This window comes from Suricata suricatta, chromosome 1 (assembly GCF_006229205.1).
Source record: "Suricata suricatta isolate VVHF042 chromosome 1, meerkat_22Aug2017_6uvM2_HiC, whole genome shotgun sequence".
Classification (NCBI taxonomy): Eukaryota; Metazoa; Chordata; class Mammalia; order Carnivora; family Herpestidae; genus Suricata; species Suricata suricatta.
In genome coordinates, this window is record NC_043700.1 from 94,933,273 (window position 1) to 94,953,931 (window position 20,659).

At 36.0% G+C, this 20,659-nt stretch overlaps 1 long non-coding RNA gene across 1 annotated transcript in view; it reads right to left on the reverse strand.

Annotated features, from left to right (window-relative positions):
• Positions 1-5,661: 5,661 nt before the first annotated feature.
• LOC115273342 overlaps positions 5,662-20,659 on the reverse strand; it is a 64,401-nt gene continuing 49,403 nt past the window's right edge. The window contains exon 4 of the long non-coding RNA XR_003900789.1: positions 5,662-6,063. This is a non-coding gene — a long non-coding RNA (uncharacterized LOC115273342). The remainder of the gene's footprint in view (positions 6,064-20,659) is intronic.

Below are 20,659 nucleotides of genomic sequence, written 5' to 3' on the forward strand. Positions count from 1 at the left end.
TGACCCAAACATCATTTAGAGCATCATCTTATTTACTTTCCTCTATAAAATCTCTACCCAACTTATTTGTTTCTGACTAGACTCTACATTTCCTACAGCCTTTTCAACTTATTCTACAAAATCATCAGCCCCCTCCCCAGCCAATCCTGGAAAGCCAACACTCCTCTCCCTACCCATTCAAATCCTGCCCAGCCCCTGGGGGTTCACTAAACTTGACTTCCCTTAAACACTGGAGTCTGAAGGACCTTCTCCTTCTATGCTTGTAGAACATTTGACTTTTGAGTAAGTAATCCTTTGTTATTTACAACATGAGAAATTTGATATAGTCTATCTCCTCACCCAAATTATTAACTCCTTGACCACATCTTCATCTCTTTGTTTACCTTACAGTATCTGACACTGTATCTAAAACATAACATTAACTCAAAAATATCTGCCAAACTGCTTTAAGGAAATTGTCTTCTCTCTAATAATGCAAACAGGTGTGTAGGAGCATTTGCTACTCTGTGAAATCACATATTTTTAGCACTCTGTGGTAGCTATAGTAAGAAAATAGGAAGATTCAAAAGCTGGGTTGGAAAGCTTTGAAAAGAAATTGAATTATTATGAAGCTTTAGGCTCTTCCATTATCAACTAAGAGCAAACTATAAGCTATGAAAAATATTGACTAAAAAGATTAGAATAAATGAAGGTAGTTTTTTACTTAACTTTACAATGATAAATAATAATACCAAATATTGATAGTATTGAGAGTAGTAACAATATATTCCTAAATGATTTTATTTCTTTAAATTCGATCAATTAATTTTATCTTGTTTTAGATTATATAACAAAGTACTATGGCTAAAACTTATACTCTCATTTATCCTGTAAATTTTAAAAACTCTGCCTCTCTAGAATAGAAATACTACCTACTATCAGTGTGATTCTTGCTTTTCTCCCCAAACATGGCAAAACTCCAGAATTCTAAATCTAACAAGAAATCCCAACCAATGATCTTAATGTAAGCTATTTGGTCACCAAGACAAATGGAGTTCTGTGGCTCCATGTTTGTTTTCTCACTCCACTATGTGTGGAAAATCAATATAAACCTAGGAAAAGTCAAGATAGCATATTGTCTCTTTGTAAAAATGGAGCAATTACAAAAGTAGATATTATGTGTGTGGGAAAATATGATGAGCTCACAATAAAAATGAAGGTTGTTAACTATTTGTAGATTTAGGAGAAAAATCAAAGATAAAGGCAGGTATAGTGGCAGTTAATTATAGATTAATGGTTAATATATCTATAGGATTAGTTAAATAGTTGCAGTTTTATGGGATTAAGAATTTCTTTTGCTTTAATTCTGATTAGCTTATAAGCAGAAAATTTATGCTGTTTTTTTTAGCTAAATTTGCCCTTCTAAATGTGTTGCCTCATCATATAACTAGTTTAAACAGCAACTGTGGCCAACAGAAAAAGTTGGTTAAACCAGGGAATCATCAAAAATGATGCATACATACCTTAAATATTTTCTTCTAACTCAAAACATATCATATAAATGTATATTCATTTGCCAATCTTCTGATGTTGGGCCAATTTTTCTTTCTTTTTTTTTTTTTAGTTTAAATTCATCCTTTTTCTGTCCTGCTTGAACCACACTCAAAATGCATTCTTTAAGATTTCCATTTGTGCTCTTTAAAGTGAAAACTTAAAAATATTTGAGAAGCAGTATAAGTATATATCTTCCCTAGATGTTTACAACATCTTCCAATATTTTGGTTATAACTAGTTTGGCAGCAACTTTTTAGTATCTGTATTTATTGTGTCTTTCAAAACAAAACTTTTTTCTTTGTTTTACATTCATATCCCATTAACTTCTTTAATCTTGAATTAAATTCCAAAAGAAAATATAACTGATAAAAATTAATCTTCAAAGACACTATCAAAGCTGGCCTTAGCCATGTAGAGTGTCATCACAGAGCAGAAACAAGATTCTTGCACATGTCTACAAAGCTTTTATGTAGGAAGCAATCCAATCTCCCATTTCATATTTCTTCCTTCCATAACTGTAAAATTTCTGGAACACTGGTATTTAGTAAATAACCATTGACCTAATGAGGACACACAAGTAAGTATCCATTACTGTGCACACTTAAAGCTAATGTGTCTACTGCTGATCCTTTTAGCAGACAACATGATATACTGAAAAGAGCACAGATATTGTAGTTAAATGTGGATGCCAATGTGTGTGACTTCTGGCAAATTATTTAACCTAAGTCTTACTCTCTCACCTGTATAATAAAGCTAATAATACCAACTTCAGGGAGTTATTATGAAAATTAATGTACTAAGAAGGTGTGTTTTCCAAGAAGCAGGCCCTGAGATGAAGTTAGAATGTAGAACATTTATTAAAGTGCTCTTAAGATCAGCACCTATGGCAGGGTAGGGAAAACAGCAGTATTGGGCACAGGGAAAATTGAGCTTTGATGTGGGCCTGATGACAGCTTTAGCTGACCCTACAGGGAGCTTTATACTTGAAGCAGGACATCGGAATTTCTCCAGTTAAGGCCAAAATGACTAGACTTTTATACTTGCCCCTTGATCAGTCACTGGGTGTGAATCTCCCTGGAAGGGTGTTACCATAAACAAGGTGGCTCTGTGCAGCCAAACTTGAAGGGACTGACAGCACAAGGTTGCCTGTGGGCAGCTTTCCCACAGGCTGGGCAACAGACTTACATCCACAGAGGATGTAAGCACCCAACTCCATATTCACCCCAGTGGGCTTGCCAAATGGTATGAGAAAAACCAAAGATAGTTCCCTTCCTTTCACTTCCCTCTAGTCATCAAAACCCCCTCAGTCTAGACAGAGTACCATTCTTCTGCGCCTTCTCCCAAGTCACAGTCCATGTCTCTGTGTTCTCCATTCTCAGAGAAATTTATCTACTTCTCGGCCTTTTAGCATTGGAAGCAGCACCTCTCTAAACATTTACTGCTTTCCCTGTCTCAGCTAAAAACATGCCCTTTCTCCCTCTGCATTGAACAACGTATTGAAAGCACTTATATATTTCCTCAGATGTAAGGTCAATAATTTTACAGACCTATGTATTTTATATTTTTGTTCCTCTGAGTCATCTTCATTTCTCCATTTATATTGCCCAAGAGGATCTTAAAGGGCAATATTGTCTCTAAAACTGGATGACATTTCAGAATCTTCGTATAGGCACCAAGAGACAGGCACCATCACTGCAGCCCTCATCAAACATCCAGTACACACTTTTTGATGACCTAAAAGAAATCCATGCCTGGGCTAACAACTTCCAACCACGGTTCACATTGCAATCAGGTTCAGAAAATGGAAAATAATGGAGCTATTCTGAACTAGAAATGTTTCTAATAACTGAATATCTGAGTTTTTGACCTCAGAATATATCAAAGATTTCAAGAGTCCTGCCAAAGTTAAGGTTGCATAGTCCTAAGGTGCTTGGGATCTACTGCAGTTTCAGACATGGGTCAGCCAGTCACCCCATAAGTGAGAACGCTGTACAAGAGTCCTCTCCCCTTCTATCCATGGGGCTTTCTCTTTTAATGAACCTCACACTAACTCTGTAATCCCCCTTATGGTTTAGTTTTGGGAGTTGAAAAAGAGGAATGAATGAAGACCATGGAAGCCTTCAGAATAATCAGAGGATAAAAATATTTCAGAAAACTTGCTTCATTCCCCTAAAATTGAGATTATGACACCCTTATTTATGTGGAAAAATAAAAATAAAAACCTGATCAAAGTAATCAACTACCATGCTATTTCTAAAAATAGTCCAGCATATAGCCAGACAAGAAGTCATTTGGGGCTTTTCCAGAGATAGTAATGACATGACATCATCCTGAATGGCCATTTTGGTTGGAAAAGAGGAGAGTTCTATTTGCACTTGAGTTACTTATAGTCAGGGGGCTGCTTTAGAGCTATGTTTGCTTCTAAAGAGGCACTAGACAGCTTTTATAGTGAAAGATCTAGAATTTTCAATAATGCAGTAAAGCATTAATTTTTAATCCTGGTTGCCTTTAAGTGTGTGAGTATTCCCCATCCTGTCCTGGGAAGAGGAATGGGAGCAAGAAGGGAAGAGGAGAGTAGGGAGGAGAAGGAAAGTGTCAGGGAGGATAAAGAGAAGAGAGGAAGAGAAAGGAAGGAGGAGAGAAGGAAGGGGTCAGCAAAAGGAGGAGGAAGGAAGTAGGAGGAAGATAAGACGGAAAATGATCTCACAGAAAATCAGAAATAAAATGGAAACTCCACACATGGCCAAAGACTTAGAATTGGCTACATGTGCACACATGTGTTTGTCTACACATGAAACCATTTGGTTCCTCAATAATAGACAAGAAGAAGAGGGTGGAGAGAATGAACATGTAATAGGTTCTCATGGGTTCTCATTATGTGCCGTGTGCTGGACGTGGCACTTTATTCTCAGCCTACTGAACAATCCTATGAAATAGGCATTATTGTTATCTCCAATTTACAAGCAAGGAAACCGGAGTTAAGACAAGTAACTTGCCAAGGTCATAGAGATCACAAATGGCAGAGATAAGATAAAAATCCAGTTCTTTTTGACTCAAAAATCTTTGCTCATAATAGAAGAATGACTAACGCTAATTACAGATTTCATAATTTCTCTTGTCAGTTCATTCTAGTTTATATTCTTAGTCATGAAATAGAATATGTGGTAGTAAAGATTAGACATGTGTAGCTGTATTGAGTCAAATTCTTAACACAGCGACAGCCGCACTCTGGACAGTCTCGCTGTAGAATACCCCTTCTATTAGATATTGACCATGTTATGGTTGGTTATATATGAGGATATTAGGAGTTTTCCTAGCTTTTTGTGTCTACCCACAACTCTTCACGTTGTGGGAAGAGATTTCTCTCTTGTGGACAAAAACCAGAGCTCGATCTCTTTGTACCTGTCACTCAGTGTTTCCATCAGAGGCTCTGTCTGGAGTGAGGGCAGTGGAGCAGATGCCTCCTTGGGGCTGTGCTCTAAGGTCCTTGAAACTTCCTGCACCAAAATATGTATCAGATTCACCGGGTAGTTAAAATCTAAAGTTCCATAATTAGCATTTTGAGCCAAGCAGGAAACAAATTGTTTATAAGAGAACACAATAAAATTGTGAATTCCAATTTACATGGCTCCAAAACTTCCTAACCTCTCAGTGTGTGCCAGTGATGTAGATGCTAAAAAGACATTCGTAAACTCAGCAATATCGTCAATAACTAGGAATCCCGTTTACTAATGTGTTTCCTCTAGAAACAATGTTTTTACACATTTTAGAGATTGTCTAACATAGCCTCCATATGTAACTCATATCCTAAACTTTTGCTCTATTCTCAGTATTCAGTTCTTTACCATACTTTTTGAAGAGTTTGGAATGTCACAAGAAAGAAAACTAGAGTAAAGAACTCCAAATGTATAGCTGGCATAATCCAGGTTTGAGGTAAAACTCTATATGGATATTTCTAGAAGACTTTGTCATACATCCGTGTAAGCTACTCCTATATTTAATTAGTGTGATTGGTAAATATTTTCTAATAATGAATGACAGAAAAATTGTGAAATAAAATTCCAAGGATGTTAAAATGTTATATGTAAAATGAAAAGGCATATGATTTTTAGGCTGGGTTTTTAAAAATATTGTATTTTATTTTATACTTTATTTTGGAATAATTCTAGACTTCCAGAAAAGTAGAAAAGAGTGTAAAGAGAATTCCTTTATAGCTTTCACCCAGTTTCCCCTTATGTTAATATTGACAGAACCATGTTATATTTGTCAAAACTAAGAAACAAATACTGGTATAGTGCTTTTAATTAAACTACAGACTATTTGAATCACCAGTTTTTCCACTAATGCCCTGTTACTATTCCAAGATCTCAAGGATACCACATACCATTTAGTACAATTTTTATTAAATCAGAATCTGGTTCTTTTCAACCCATGAACTACACGGTGGACAGATAATTCGTTTAAATGGCACCAGATTAATAGCTTGCCAGGATGCGTGCGATTCTTGGTCTTATCCTCATGAGGAAAAACCTATAGGAGAAAAATTGAAAGAGGAGCTTCAAACATCTCACAAAGACAGAGAAAGCGCATAAACAGTGCTGACCCCACTGTTACGTGTGTAAGTAGAACCCACAGCACTTAGCTTCCAGTTATTCTCTCAGTTGGGACCCAGGCTTCTAGCACAAACATTGTGACCAACTTCACACAGAATTTACATCCACCTGCCTTCTTGTTGGATCCATTCTGATTATCCATGCTGGCTTATGAATTATCTAATAACTCATTATCTTCTAAGGGTATTTGAGTTGTTTCCAGTTTGAATCTATTATAAATAGTGCTGGTATGAACTCTTACACATGTCTTTAGTGAGTACATATTTCCGTTTAATGTATACCTATGAGTGGAATTGCTGATTCATAAATTATTGCTGGTATATAAATTATTTATATATGAAAATAAGTTTCTTATGTAAAACTTCAATAGATCTGACCAAATATTTTTAAGTGATTATATCAATTCACTATCTCACTAATAGTACATGACAGTTCCATCTGTTCCATCTTTAACCAATATTTGACATTGTCTTTTAATTTTAGTCATTCCAGTGGACATGTAGTAGCACTGCACTTTGGTTACAATTTAAATTCCCTAATGAACAATGATGTTGAGTACACTTATATGATCTATTAGTTATTTAGATACTCAATTTATTAATTATCTGTTCAAGTCTTTTGCATGTTGGACAGATCCAAGGAACAGTTGCAGATCTCTACACATTCTGAAAAAATGCCCTTTGACAGAGATTCATGACACATATTTTCTACTAGTCTGTAGCTTGTCTTCATTTTCATAATAGTGTTTTTGAAAGAATGGGTTGAAATTTTAATGGGATCTAATTAACTAATATTTTCCTTTAAATCTGGCTTAATAAATTTATCTAGCCTAAGGTCAAGAAGCTATTATCCTGCTTTATTCTATAGTTTTATTGTCTTATTGTCTTTTATTGGCACAAAAACAGAAACATAGCTCAATGGAACAGAGTAGAAAATTCAAAAATGGACCCACAAATATATAGTCAATGAATCTTCAGCAAAGCAGGAAAATTATATCCAATGGGAAAAAGAGTCTCTTCAACAGATGATGTTGGGGAAACTGAACAGCAACATCCAAAAGAATGAATCTGGACCACTTTCTTACACCATACATAAAAATTAATTCAAAATGGATGAAAGATCTAAATGTGATATCAGAAACCATCAAAATCCTACAGGAGAACACAGGCAGTAACCTCTTTGACCTCAGTTGCAACTTCTTACTAGACACATCACCAGAGCAAGGGAAACAAAAGCAAAATAAACTATTGGGACTTCATCAAGATAAAAAGCTCTGCACATTGAAGGAAAGAATCAAAAAAACTAAAAGGCAGCCTACAGAATGGGAGAAGATATTTGCAAACAAGATATCTGATAAAAGGTTAGTATCCAAAATCTTTAAAGAACGTATTAAGCTCAATACCCAAAAACTAAATAATCCAGTTAAGAAATGGACAGAGGACATGACCAGACATTTTTCAAAATAAGACATCCAGATGGACAACAGACACAGAAAAAGATATTCAACATCACTCATCATCAGGGAAATACAAATTAAAATCATGATGAGCTACCACCTCACACCTGTCAGAATGGCTTAAATTAACAACACAAGAAACAACAGGTTTTGGTGAGGCTGTGGAGAAAGGAGAACTCCCTTGCACTCTTGGTAGGAATAAAAACTGGTGCGGTCACTCTGAAAACACAGTATGGAGGTTCCTCAAAAAGTTAAAAATAGAACTACCCTATAATCTAGCAATTGCACTACTAGTTATTTACCCAAAGGAAACAAAAATGCAGATTTGAAGGAGTACATGCACCCCAATGCTTATAGCAGCATTATCAGCAATAACCAAACTATGGAAAGAGCTCAAATGTCCAATAACTGATGAATGGATAAAGAAGATGTGGTATGTGTATATATATATGGAATGTTACTTAGCCATCAAAAAGAATGAAATCTTGCCATTTGCAACAACATGGATGAAGCTAGAGTGCATTATGCTAGTGAAATAAGTCATTCAGAAAAAGAAAAATACCATATGATTTCACTTATATGTGGAATTTAAGAAACAAGAGAGAGGGAAATGAACCATAAGAGACAAAGACAGAGAACAAACTGAGGGTTGATGGAGGGAGGTGGGTGGGAGACAGGCTAAATGGGTATTAAGGAGGTACTTGTTTTGAGCACTGGGTGTTGTAGGTAAGTGCTTAATCACTAAATTCTACTCCTGAAACCAATACTACACTGCTTGTCAACTAAATAGAATTTAAATAAAAATTTAGAAAGGAAAAATAAATAAAAAAGCTTTAGTGTCTTATCTTTCATGCTTAGATCTACAATCCATCTGAGCCTATGCTTGTGTATAGGGTGAAGTAGGGCTTAAATTTTCCTCCCCTTTTTAAAAACTCAATATCCAATTAACCAACACCAACTAACCAATTAACCAACACTTCATTTATTGAAAAGACCATTCTTTTGTCGATTGAACTGCAATGTTATCTTTGTAATAAATCATGTGATTATATACATTGGAGTCTGTTCTGAGTGATTACTCTTCTCCTGTTCTACATGTCAATCCTTGAGCCAATATTATATTCTCTTAGTTATTCTAGCTTTATAACAAACCTTCACACCTAATAATATAAGTCCTTCATTTTTGTTCCTTTTTATATATGATTTTGGCTATTCTTGGAAATTTGTATTGCTATTTAACTTTTAGAATTAGCTAGTCAATTTATACCATCCTCCCTCACTGTCACTATTCTGGGGTTTTAAATAGGATTAAAGTCTATCAAGATGCCACTGCAGGAAAAATTATACTTATAATATTGGGTTTCCTCATCCATGAATGGCATATCACTTCTTATATTTTGTTCTATTTCTGCTTAAGACATAATTTGCATATAATAAATTTTATACTTAATTGATGGTTCTGTGAGTTTGGATAAATGAAGACAGTCATGGTAGCACCAATTTACATAACACATGGGATATTTTCATCATCCAAAACCTCCCGTTGTTGCATCTTTGTGGTAAATCTCTCTCCCTGCCATGATCCCTGAAAACTACTGATTGTTGTTCTGTCCCTGTGGTTTTGCCTACTCAAAAATGTCATATAAATGGTATTTTAGAATATACAGCCTTTTCAGTCTGGCTTCTTTCACTTAGCATAATGCATTTGAGATTTATCCATGTTGATATATTTTCTCCTTTTTACTTTTGGGTAGTGTTCAACTGAATGGATATACCACAGTATATCCATTAACTAGTTGAAAGACATTTAGGGGTGTTTCTAAGTTTTTGACAATTATAAATGATGCTATCATACACATTCCAGTACAAATTTTTCTGTGAAAATTGTTTTAAGTCACCATAAATACCTAAGAGTATAATTATAGGGTTGCATAGCAAGTATACGTTTAACCTCATAGGACACTGACAAGCTGTTTTCCAAAGTGGTTATAGCATTGTTGCATTCTTTCTTTATTTTAAGTTAGTTTAATTTGAGAGAGAGAGAGCAAGCACACACAAGCAGGGGAGTGGCAGAGAGAGCAAGAGAGAGAGAGTCCCAAGCAGGTTCCACACTGTCAGTGCAGAGCCTGACAAGAGGCTTGAACTCTTGAACTGTGAGATCATGACTTGAACCAAGATTAAGAGTCAGACACTTAACTGACTGAGCCACCCAAGAGCCCTCATTTTTGTATTCTTACCAGCAATATATAAGTATAGTTGTGGCTTCATAACCTCTCCAACACTTGATATTGGGGTTTACACTTTTCTAATGACTGTTATTAAGTACTTTTTTATGTGCTTATTTGCCATCTATGTCTTTTTTTGTTGTTTAAATATCTTTCTGTTTAAATATTTTACCCATTTTAAAAGACATGAACAGATATGTCTCCAACGAAGACATACAGATAGCCAAGAGACACATGAAAAGGTGCTCAACATCACTCATCATCAGATAAATGCAAATCAAAACCTCAATAAGATGTAACCTCACATCTGCTATGTTAGCAGAATCGCTAAAATTAAAAATGCAAGAAACAAGAGGTATTGGTGGGGATATGGAGGAAAAGGAATCCTCATACACTGTTGGTGGGAATATAAACTCTGCAGCCACTTTGGAAAACAGTATAGAGTTTCCTCAAAAAATTAAACATAGAACCACCCTCTGATCCAGTAATTACACTAGTGGGTATTTGTCCAAAGAATATGAGGACACGAATTTGAAAAGATATATGCACCCTATGTCTATTGCATCATTACTTACAAATTAGGGAACCAGTCTACGTGTCCATCAATAGATGAGTGGTTAAAGAAGATATCTCACACACACACACACACACACACACACACACACACACACACACAGAGGAATATTATTCAGCCATAAAAAAGAATGGAATCTTGCCATTTGCAACAGCATGAATGGACCTAGAGAGTATAACACTAAGTAAAATGAATTGAGAAAGATAAATAACATATTCTTTCACCCACATGTACAATTTAAGAAACAAAACAATTAACGAAGGGAAAAAAAAGACAAACCAGAAAAGAGACTCTTAACTATAATGAACAGGTGGTTACCAGAAGGGAGGTGCTTGGAAGGATGGGTGAAATAAGTGAAACAGATTAATAATACACTTACTATGTTGATCAGTAAGTAATATATACAACTGTTGAATCACTACAATGTACACCTGAAAACAATGTAACACAGTATGTTAACTACACTGAAATTAAAATTTAAAAAATGCATAAATAAATATTTTGCCCACTTTTTTAAATTGGATTGTTTATTTTCTTATTATTGAGTTTGAGAATTCTTTATGTATTCTGAATACAAGATATGCATTTTGCAAATATTTTTCTCAATATTTTTTTCATTCTTTTAAAAGCTCTTTTTGAAGGTCAGAAGTATTTAATTTTAGGGGTGTCTGGGTGGCTCAGTTGGTTAAGCATCCAGCTTTGGCTCAGGTCATAATCTCATGGTTCATGGGTTCGAGCCCTGCATCAGGCTCTGTGCTGACAGCTAGCTCAGAGCCTGGAGCCTGCTTCAGATTCTGTGTCTCCCTCTCTCTCTGACCCTCTCCTGCTCACACTGTCTCTGTCTCTCAAAAATATATAAAAACCATAAAAATAAATTTAAAAAGAAGTATTTAATTTTAATGAAGCTGATTATCAATATTTTTTCAAGTATTATGTTTTTGATGTTGTATTTAAGAACTCTTTGTGTAACCCAAGGTCACAAGGACTTTCTTCTACATTCTTTAACATTTTTATAGTTTTTTATTTCACTTTAGGTTCTACAATTGATTTTTATTTAATTTTTTGTTACGGTACAAAGCATGGATTAACATAATTTTTACATATGAAACCACAATTGTTCCAACACACACAGATATACATATACATATTTCTTTACCTACTACACCCACTTATTCTACATGGAACTGTTTTTACACACTTGTCAAAAATCAATTGATCGCTTGTCTGTGGATCTGCCCCTGGACTCTCTATTCTGTCCCACTGATCTACACATCTATACTTTCACCAATATCTTTGGTCTCTTTTTTAAAAAGAACTTTCACTAAATATATAAATCAATATCCCATTTTTTGTGGTAGTCTGGAGAATGTCTAGGTGAGAACAGAAACAATTTTCTAAAGAATGTAGCCTTAGCTCTCCATTACTCTCAATGTTTCTCCAACATGTAGACTTTTTTGGGATTTTTTTCACTTTTTTTATTCAAGTTCTTCCTATTGTTTTGCTCCAGGAAAAGCATTAGGATAAAGTTATCCATTTGAATATGAAAATAAAAAGAAGTTCCCTTAAGCAACCAACCATGGGTCGAAGAAATGCTCTACCATTTTTCTATATGTCCAGTGACCCTCAAACACTGCCAGACACAGATACATAGACATACACACATACATTGTTTGCTGATCACAAATTCTACTCCCCACCTTCATTCTGGTATTCTTCTTTCAACTTTCTTTTCTATAAATTCCTTCTCATATTAAAAATTCCCTATGTCTGGGATACATGGGTGGCTCAGTCAAATGACCATCCAACTTTGGTTCAGGTCATGATCTCACAGTTCATGAGTTCGAGTCCATTATCAGGCTCTGTGCTGACAGCTTCAAGCCTGAAGCCTGCTTCAGATTCTGCATCCCCCTCTCCTGCCTCTCTCCCGCTTACATGCTATCTCTCTCTCAAAAATAAGTAAACATCAAAAGATTTATTTTAAAAATTCCTTACATCCTATCTTTATTCCCTAGCTCCATTCTTGGTCCATCTATCTTTTCTATTAATATATATAAAAGGAATAAAAGACACTGAAATTAAATATATAAGCATACATTAATTTTTCAGATTTATGGTTAAGTGACATTAATGGAGAATAAAGTATAATAAAAAGTAGATGTCATAGTACTTTAGAAACAAGAAAATAAAACTAAAAGATATTCTAAGGAAGATGTACCTCTCTCAAAAGCCAGAATCAAAGGTACAAGGGCAGTTAGAAGCACAGAGTTGAAATGAATACCAAATGTCACCACAGGTGTAATGGAAAAGGACCATTTGGCCTCCAATTTTATAATTACATGATAATGAAAAATCCCACAGTGTGATACCACTGAGATTCCTGGGTAGGCCGCTCCCCAAGAGAGCCCCAAGAGAAGTATCAAGCAGGAATTTGGGTGGAATCTTGAGGAAGAACAGAGGAAGGAGTGTCTTATAGTTAGGCATAAATATGTAGATTCAGCCATCAAAATCCATGCATGTCTGAGAACTTCCGGGACACCTTAGAACTCTTGCTTTTCTTGCAGTCCTTAATCAGGTCAGCATGGCAATATATCATTTAACTGCCTATCCAAATTGCCTGGATAATAATTCTAATAAATGGTTGGCATTAAAGAAACCATGAGTCAGGAATGCTGGCGCACACTTACCCAGTGCCCTGTTCACTTTGGCCTCTTAAAGAAGAAATCAGAACACACCACATCTTGAGTTGTCTTCCTTGCCTTTGTGGCCTCTCCAGACACCATCAATGGGCTGGAGTGGGGAATACCCGTGTTGTTTTTTCCCTCTTCATGCCACCATAATAGTACCCATCTTGTTTTGTTTCATAGAAAATAAAAGTTTAAAAAAGTAAAATACTATGAATGACATTAATCACCATGAACACAGGAGCATTTGTCTTCTTTGATTCCTGCCCATATCTAAACACTGTCTATTTAGGCAGGTGTAAAATGATTATTCATTTAGTATTCTAAAATAATGGTTATATTTTCTTGTAACAAATAGAAAAATAGGCAGAATGGTTTAGTAAATGAAATACTTCTATTCTGAGAGATCTTATCCTAGGTTGATGAGGTACACAGGTAATATAAAATATACCTTAGAGTTGAAAAAAAAAAACAGGACAATACAAGTCAAGTCCTACTTGAAAACCATCTGGCTCAATATATCTTTAAAAATCATTTTAATGAATAAGCAGACAGCCCTAGGAAACTACTTTGCCAATATGATTACAGATAATTTTATTAAATTCTCAATAACAGATATCTACCAGGCCTACTTATGTGAAACAGCCTACCATTAATCATCTCAGTTGTAACTGCATTTATCTTCAATATTAGAAGAGTTTTAAATGTTGGCCAAAGTCAGTGTTAAGAGTAAGCCAATCACCAGAAGATCTAAACCAAAATGACTTAATCAAATTTAAAAACACAAAATGAAAGGACAAGATACAATATGGCGGGAAAGACTTAAGTCTATAAGCAAAATAAAAATAGGAAAAATGTTGACGGAAACTGGATTTGTACAGCCAAAGCTGTTGATGAGAATCTTCAGCCCAGTGGCCCCACACATACATTTCTGTCTCACTCTTTACAATTGGAATTTGAGAGAAAGGAATGACAATGCTATCTTCACTTTTTCTCCACCCCACAAAATAAGAAAATTTCATTCACAGTCACGATACTTTATGACATCCCAGCAAAATCTTATATCAAGAAATTAGAATTACTTAATAAAGAACTGAATAGGTTAATGAAAAATATATAGAAGATGCCTTATAAGTATAAAGGACTATATACATATAGGCTATAACAAGTGGCCATTATCATAATCATTTTATAGGGAAAAGGTTATTTGGAAAGTCATAAATTAGTTAAGATTGTAATTAGGCATATAGTTTATCTTCAATAAATGGTAAGAGTTACTATCAAAACATTTTTATTAAAACACAGTTCCTAGGGATCATGGACCATGTTCACCAAACATTAGATAAAGTTTGTGATATATCCTATGTAATAAAATGGTGGAAATTCAAATAGTAATCAGGGCCCTGATTTCTCAATTCTTATTTCATTACATTACCTAGCTTTTAATCCTAAGAAAGTTGAGCAGTAATATAATTATGATTAAACATAATAAGTTATGATAAATAAATACATCTCACCACTGTCCCTTAGAAATTTCTCATTCTCACAAGTTACTGTAAAAAAATATCAACTTACTTGAAATAAAAGCATATGATTCAGTTGGAACAGTTCAATGTCCATTAAGTGCACCAGAACCATTGACACAAAAAATCCCAGCCATTCAATGGTCAAATTTTTTTAAATATTTTTCTTCTAAAAATTTCCAGGAAACTGTATCCTTTTCAAGAATTCAAGTCACCCTGATACCAATAAAGTAAAACTATCATAAATGTAATAAAGTCTAAGAATTGATCTCTGTTTTTCAAAAATAGGGTGCTGCATCCCAAATTTGTAAAGAAAACTGGTCTGGACACTGACATTTCAGAATTTTCAATTTTCCAGCAGGTGTAAATACCAAATTAATCTTTTCTTGAATGCCAAACCAGGAAGAATACACCTGAAAATAAAGGGGGAGAATGTCTTATCAGAGTTTTTTAAATTATGCTCTTTCCATAAAGGAAAATGATACAGTTTGTTCATGATCAATGAAATGTGCATTTTGAGCTGGTCATTAGTGATGTCATCTCAGTCTCCACCAGGCCAATCAGCAGAATACTATTGTCTTATAGACTGTCCATTCCCCTTTGCAGATTGACTATTCTATGAAATGCCACATACCCCAAAATTACCTTTTGTCATTCTCTCCAGCTCTGTGAAATAATAGGAAAAATGTCTATATACCTGGTTATTGGCACAGAACTCCTAAAATTTTTATAATTTCCTAGGTGATAAGAGCACTAGGAGCATTTTTTTTTGTTAGTCTATTTGTCTTTGGCCCTGGTTCCTGACCCAGAACTCCTAAATCTCTTGTAATTTCCTTGGTGATGGGCATGTCTTTTGTGCTAATAAGGTGACTCTTGGTGGACTCCTGGATATCTTCAAGACAGGGACTAGTCACCAGAAAGACCAAGCCATTATTATTAGAAACCTAGAACTCTCATCCATTCCCCATCCTCCAGGAGAGGGTAAGGGACTAGAGACTAATTTGCAGATTGATCATGCTTGTGTGATGAAACCTTTATAAACATCCCCCAAAGTACTGGGTTCAGAGGGCTTCCAGGATGCTGAACACATGGAGGACTGGGGTGGTGGTTTGCCTGTTGATGATAGAGAATGTCCTCAACCTTTCTCTGTGCCTTGCCCTATGCATCTCTTCCATCTGGATGTTCATCTGTATCCTTCATCATATCCTTTTATAATAAATCAGTAAGTGTGGTTCCCTGAGTTCTAACATTCTAACAAATTATCAAATGAAAAGAGAGAATGTCAGGGAACCTTGACTTATAGCTGGTCAATCAGAAATACAAGTCCTAATTTGGGACTTGGGATTGACACCTGAAATGGTCGGGGCGGGAGGTTAGTCAGTCTTACGGGATCAAGCTCTGAACCGGCAAGATCTGACACCATCTCTGGGTAAATGATGTCAGAATTGAGCTGAATTGTAAGACATTTAACTGGTATGAGAGAATTGTTGGTGTGGGATAAAAACTCCACACATTTGGTAACTGGAAGTGTCAGAAGTCAAATGCGGTAGTAGTGTGAGAGTTAAGGAAACACACAAGATTGTTTTTCCTATAGAAGTCCCCAAAGTCTTATTCTTATCTCAGGCTTCCCTTAGTAACCCAACCTCCCCATCAACATTTTCCAGTTAGGAGTAGACCAGCTAACAAAACTAATTTAAACTAAGATCTAACATATGAAAGGGACTATTTGTGAATACAAATAGCTCTTTAACCAGTAGGGCTTACAGAATTATGGGAGTCTGAAGGCTATCCCAGTACCCTGAGACCATTTCATATACCTTCTAGCCCTTGTCCTATCACTTTTCTATCAGCACCAGATCCTTCTCTTGACCAAGAACAAATATTTTAAAAGAGGTAAAATAAGATTCAGAATGCAGTCAATTCCATGGAGTAGAGATAAGCTTGCTGATATTATTATTAGACTTGACATCTAGGCCACTTCAACATCATGCTGTAGTTCATGTTACCCAAGTGTGGTCCACAAACTGGCAACATCATCATCTCCTGAGCTTGTTAAATGTGTAGATTATCGGGGCTCCCTCCACCTTAGGTCCACTAAATCTCCAAGGATTTGCAGACACAGTAAAGTTTGGGAAGCTTCTGTAATTTAGAGGGCTAAACATCACCAACAAGTTTTTATCAGGTGATACGTAGTTGTGCTAAGTGTGTAAGCCAATCCCCTATTCTTCTTATTAGCAGGAATCTTGGGGATATCTTCAGAGCACCTTTGTTCCTATCTGATCCATATGAAGTAATAGGAGAAGAATGTCCTGGCAGTAGAAATAACCAACGCTGGAAGCAAGCTTTGCTCTGTTACCCTCATTTGTTTTCAGCTGCTTTCTGACTTCAAAAATGAACTTTCTGTTTTCAACATTCACACGATGTTATAATCATTATGGCAGAAGGATATCTGGACTCCACACAGGTGCCATGTTGACACCTTGGCTATGCATTATGTTACAAAACCAAAGCCAAAGCTAAGGGACATTCAATATAACTGCTCCAAATGACAAAAAATACCTGGACATGAGTCTTTGATGGGCTTTTCTATTGCAAAGATAAATAGAATCTTGTTGCCCATAGCAACTGTCACATAATTTTGTCACGTTCATTTTATATTTTGAGAGAGAAGTGAAAATGAGTGCTCACTCATAAAATGAATATATCGGCAATGCATCTGAGCCACCACATCACCTAGAATGAAAAAACTGTCAAGTGGTCCCCAAATAAGGAATGAAACCAAGTCTCATGTTTGATTCATGTGACTGCGAAAATGTATATCTTTCATTTATAAGAACTATGCAAGTCACGAAAGCTGGTGGCATGCCAACAGTCAGGGCTCTAGCCTCTAAACCCACATTTGGGGACAAGAAAAAATGCTTTCTCTGATTTAACACAGCTAAGCTTAGTGGAATAATTGCATGTGTTCTCGCTAAAACTCTCCAAGCTAGCCTAATGTGAATATAGAATAGCATGTACTATGTATTTCTGCATAATTTTTCAATGAGTAGGAAAGAGCCTATAATAGAGAATGTGTAAATGATTTAAAAATATAACAAAACATATTCTATCCCAGCAGAACTGGTAACCTGACCAAAACCACATCCTAGTAAAATATTTTGTCAGCATCCTCTGTGTATCGAGTACCTTTTTTTCCCTTTGGGTTTTCTCATTAGAAATGAAAATATTATATGTAGGATTTTTCCTCCAAGAATTTCCTCAATGGTCTTTTCCCACTAGTTTTGGTGTCCTTGTGAAATGAAGAGAAAACAATAATGGTGAAGAAATAAGTGTGTATACCAGTCACAAGAGCGTACACTAAGCCATGCCTATGTCCCTAAGACTTGCAATATCAGGAAAGATGCATTTTAGAAAACCAGGCACCAGAGCCCATGAAAATGTGGTCTGTATAATGCTTGGTTCTCATGAAAACCTATCTTTCTAATTTCCCTAATTCTAGCTCTACTGTAATTAGTTCTTCCACAGTTCTTAAACTACTATACAGACGTTGATGTGACTGTATGTGTAAGGACATTCACTGGGCAAGGATATGCCTTAAATTCTTCCCACTGCCACAGTTTAGTGTTTGGTACAATGTACACAGAAGCAATCAATGAGTTCTTGTTTTTAAAAAAAATAAATGGAACTCATACTTTTTGAAGCAAAAAAATAAACGTTAAATGGCTCTTTGGCTGAAGCAGAGGGTTAAGTATGGTGAAGCAAGGAACAGAGTGCTCAATCCATATAATTTAAATAAACGCATGTCCGTGAGACATACTGAGAGGAAATCCTTGGCCTAAGCTTTCTAAGGCCCGGAACCCTAGTGACATCCTTTGAGAGGGGAGAGGTGGCCTCAGCCCTTATTCTTGTTGGCTTTCACCTACCCAGAGAAGATGCTAGAAGTCAGGCCTAGATTGCCAATCCTTTCCTTGTGTCCCCCAAAACCACAGAACAAGTTTCCTCTCATATTCATTATATTAATTTGCCAACAACCCGGAAAATTTTGGATAAAGACAGTATGGGTAAAGAAGAGATGAGAGAGACAGAGAGAGAGAGAGAAGGGACTGGACCCCGTCTGCCAATACACATGCACATAGCTCAGATCTACTAATTTGGTTTAAAAGATCTGCCTGAAGCTACACTGTCCTTATTAATGACATCGAGAAATTTCAGCCTAGATGACCTTTATCTTCATGACTCTTTCTTTAACTATAAAGTCTTGTTCCTATTTTATTTCACATGCCCATTCTGCATGGTCTACTTAGCTGTCCGAGGAAAACACTAAGTAACAATACCATGGAAGACATTAAACTTAATAGGAAGTCCTCTAATATTTTGGCCCTTCATTTTCAACATTAAGCTTTCTTATTCAATCGCAAAAGAAGCAGTGAGTAAGGTAACAATGTTCAACTTAGCCACTTCTTTGAATTTTGAAAATGATTTAAAATTATCTCCTGCCTGTGCTGGGGAAAATTTTAAATAAAGTTCTAAAGTAACTTCACTTGGCAATGAATAATCAAATAAAGGATGATCATAGAGCCATGACCAACTTCAGATTGATATGTTTGTTCTTCCCAAAAGGTTGACTACCTCTCCTATTGCTAAATCAGGAAGGGATAGCCCATGAGTCTCCCTTTGGCAATGAGCAACCATATGTAGTCAGAAGTACATATAAGGAAATAGTGAAAACATCCTCTGTTTTGCCAAAAGCCTGTCTCAGTGTCTCATCTGTGTGGGCACCACCATGTCTTCTAGAGCATGGACCCTGTATCTTTTGATAGCTCAGGAATAAAAAATTCTTGCTATTGATGCTTATTCTCTAGATATCACCATTTTGCATTCTAACCCTTGACATCTAGTACTATTTTACTGTATGAAATCAAAATTCTTCCCTTAGTCTGTCTAAAACCAAAGCAAACCAGTCCCCTCTTGCCAGTTCATGCTCTTCATCCTGTTCACCTTAATTATTCCTGACCTACTGCTGCCCCAGAGTGACAGTTTGGCATGAGTTTGCATGCTATAAGGATTAGTGGTCCCTAAACAAAAGACATTCCATGCTTTACGAGTCCATATATATGCACTCCATTATTAATGAAAATATAGTGTCACTGCTAAAATTTCCCCAGAGAGGAATTTGTGGTGAAAAGCCTTAGAAGGCAAGAACAAAAAGGACATGGCCTTTTACTACATTAGGCACATCCATGTGACCACAGAGAGGTTGCGAATTAGCCACCCAGCAGGCTATGGGGTAGTGAATTCTCCACTTTCTGTTCAGCTCCATCTTTGTGACCACCAACAACCAGTGTGATTCCTTGAGAGACTAACCCCCATCACCAGCTGAGCTTGGCACAGAGCCCATTTTGTGCTCCACTTGCAAATACCTTCTTAAACCACCTTATATGAACAGTTCAGTTCTCAGGCTACTCTAGCACAGCTGTGGCCAGCTGCACTCTGCCTCCAGCCCAGTCTTGGATTATGTACCAGATGATTCTTGTCCACTGAAAATACTAGGAACAACAAGGAATACATCATACTGCCTAGAAACTGTATCCACCAAGAGAGACCAAAGGAAAGCTATGACATTTGAGGAACAGGCAAACACTTCGCCTGCAAGTATTTGCTGAAACAGGTATATTATGAGGAAATTAATCCCTGGATTCCCAGACACACATTTATTTTTTGCTCCCTTTGTTTTTCATTTTATTTCTTTCTGGTGGGAGGAAGTTTAGGAGAAAGAGAAACTCTCTCATACTTTACCCAATACGTTTTTTTTCTTCTCTGTCAGATTGTAAAAACAACTTTGGATACTCTACTGGAATGTTGTCACAGTTCTGAATTTGGAAGCCAACGTAACTATGGCCAGAAAGGACAAAGAACAGAGGCTCTACGTGGTGTAAACTCAGAAAAATGACCAACATTTTAGAACTTGGTCCAACCAAATATTTCTATATATAAGGGTAGGCAATTACAATTTGAATTGCTTTTATTAGGTATATAATTTAAATTCCACATAGT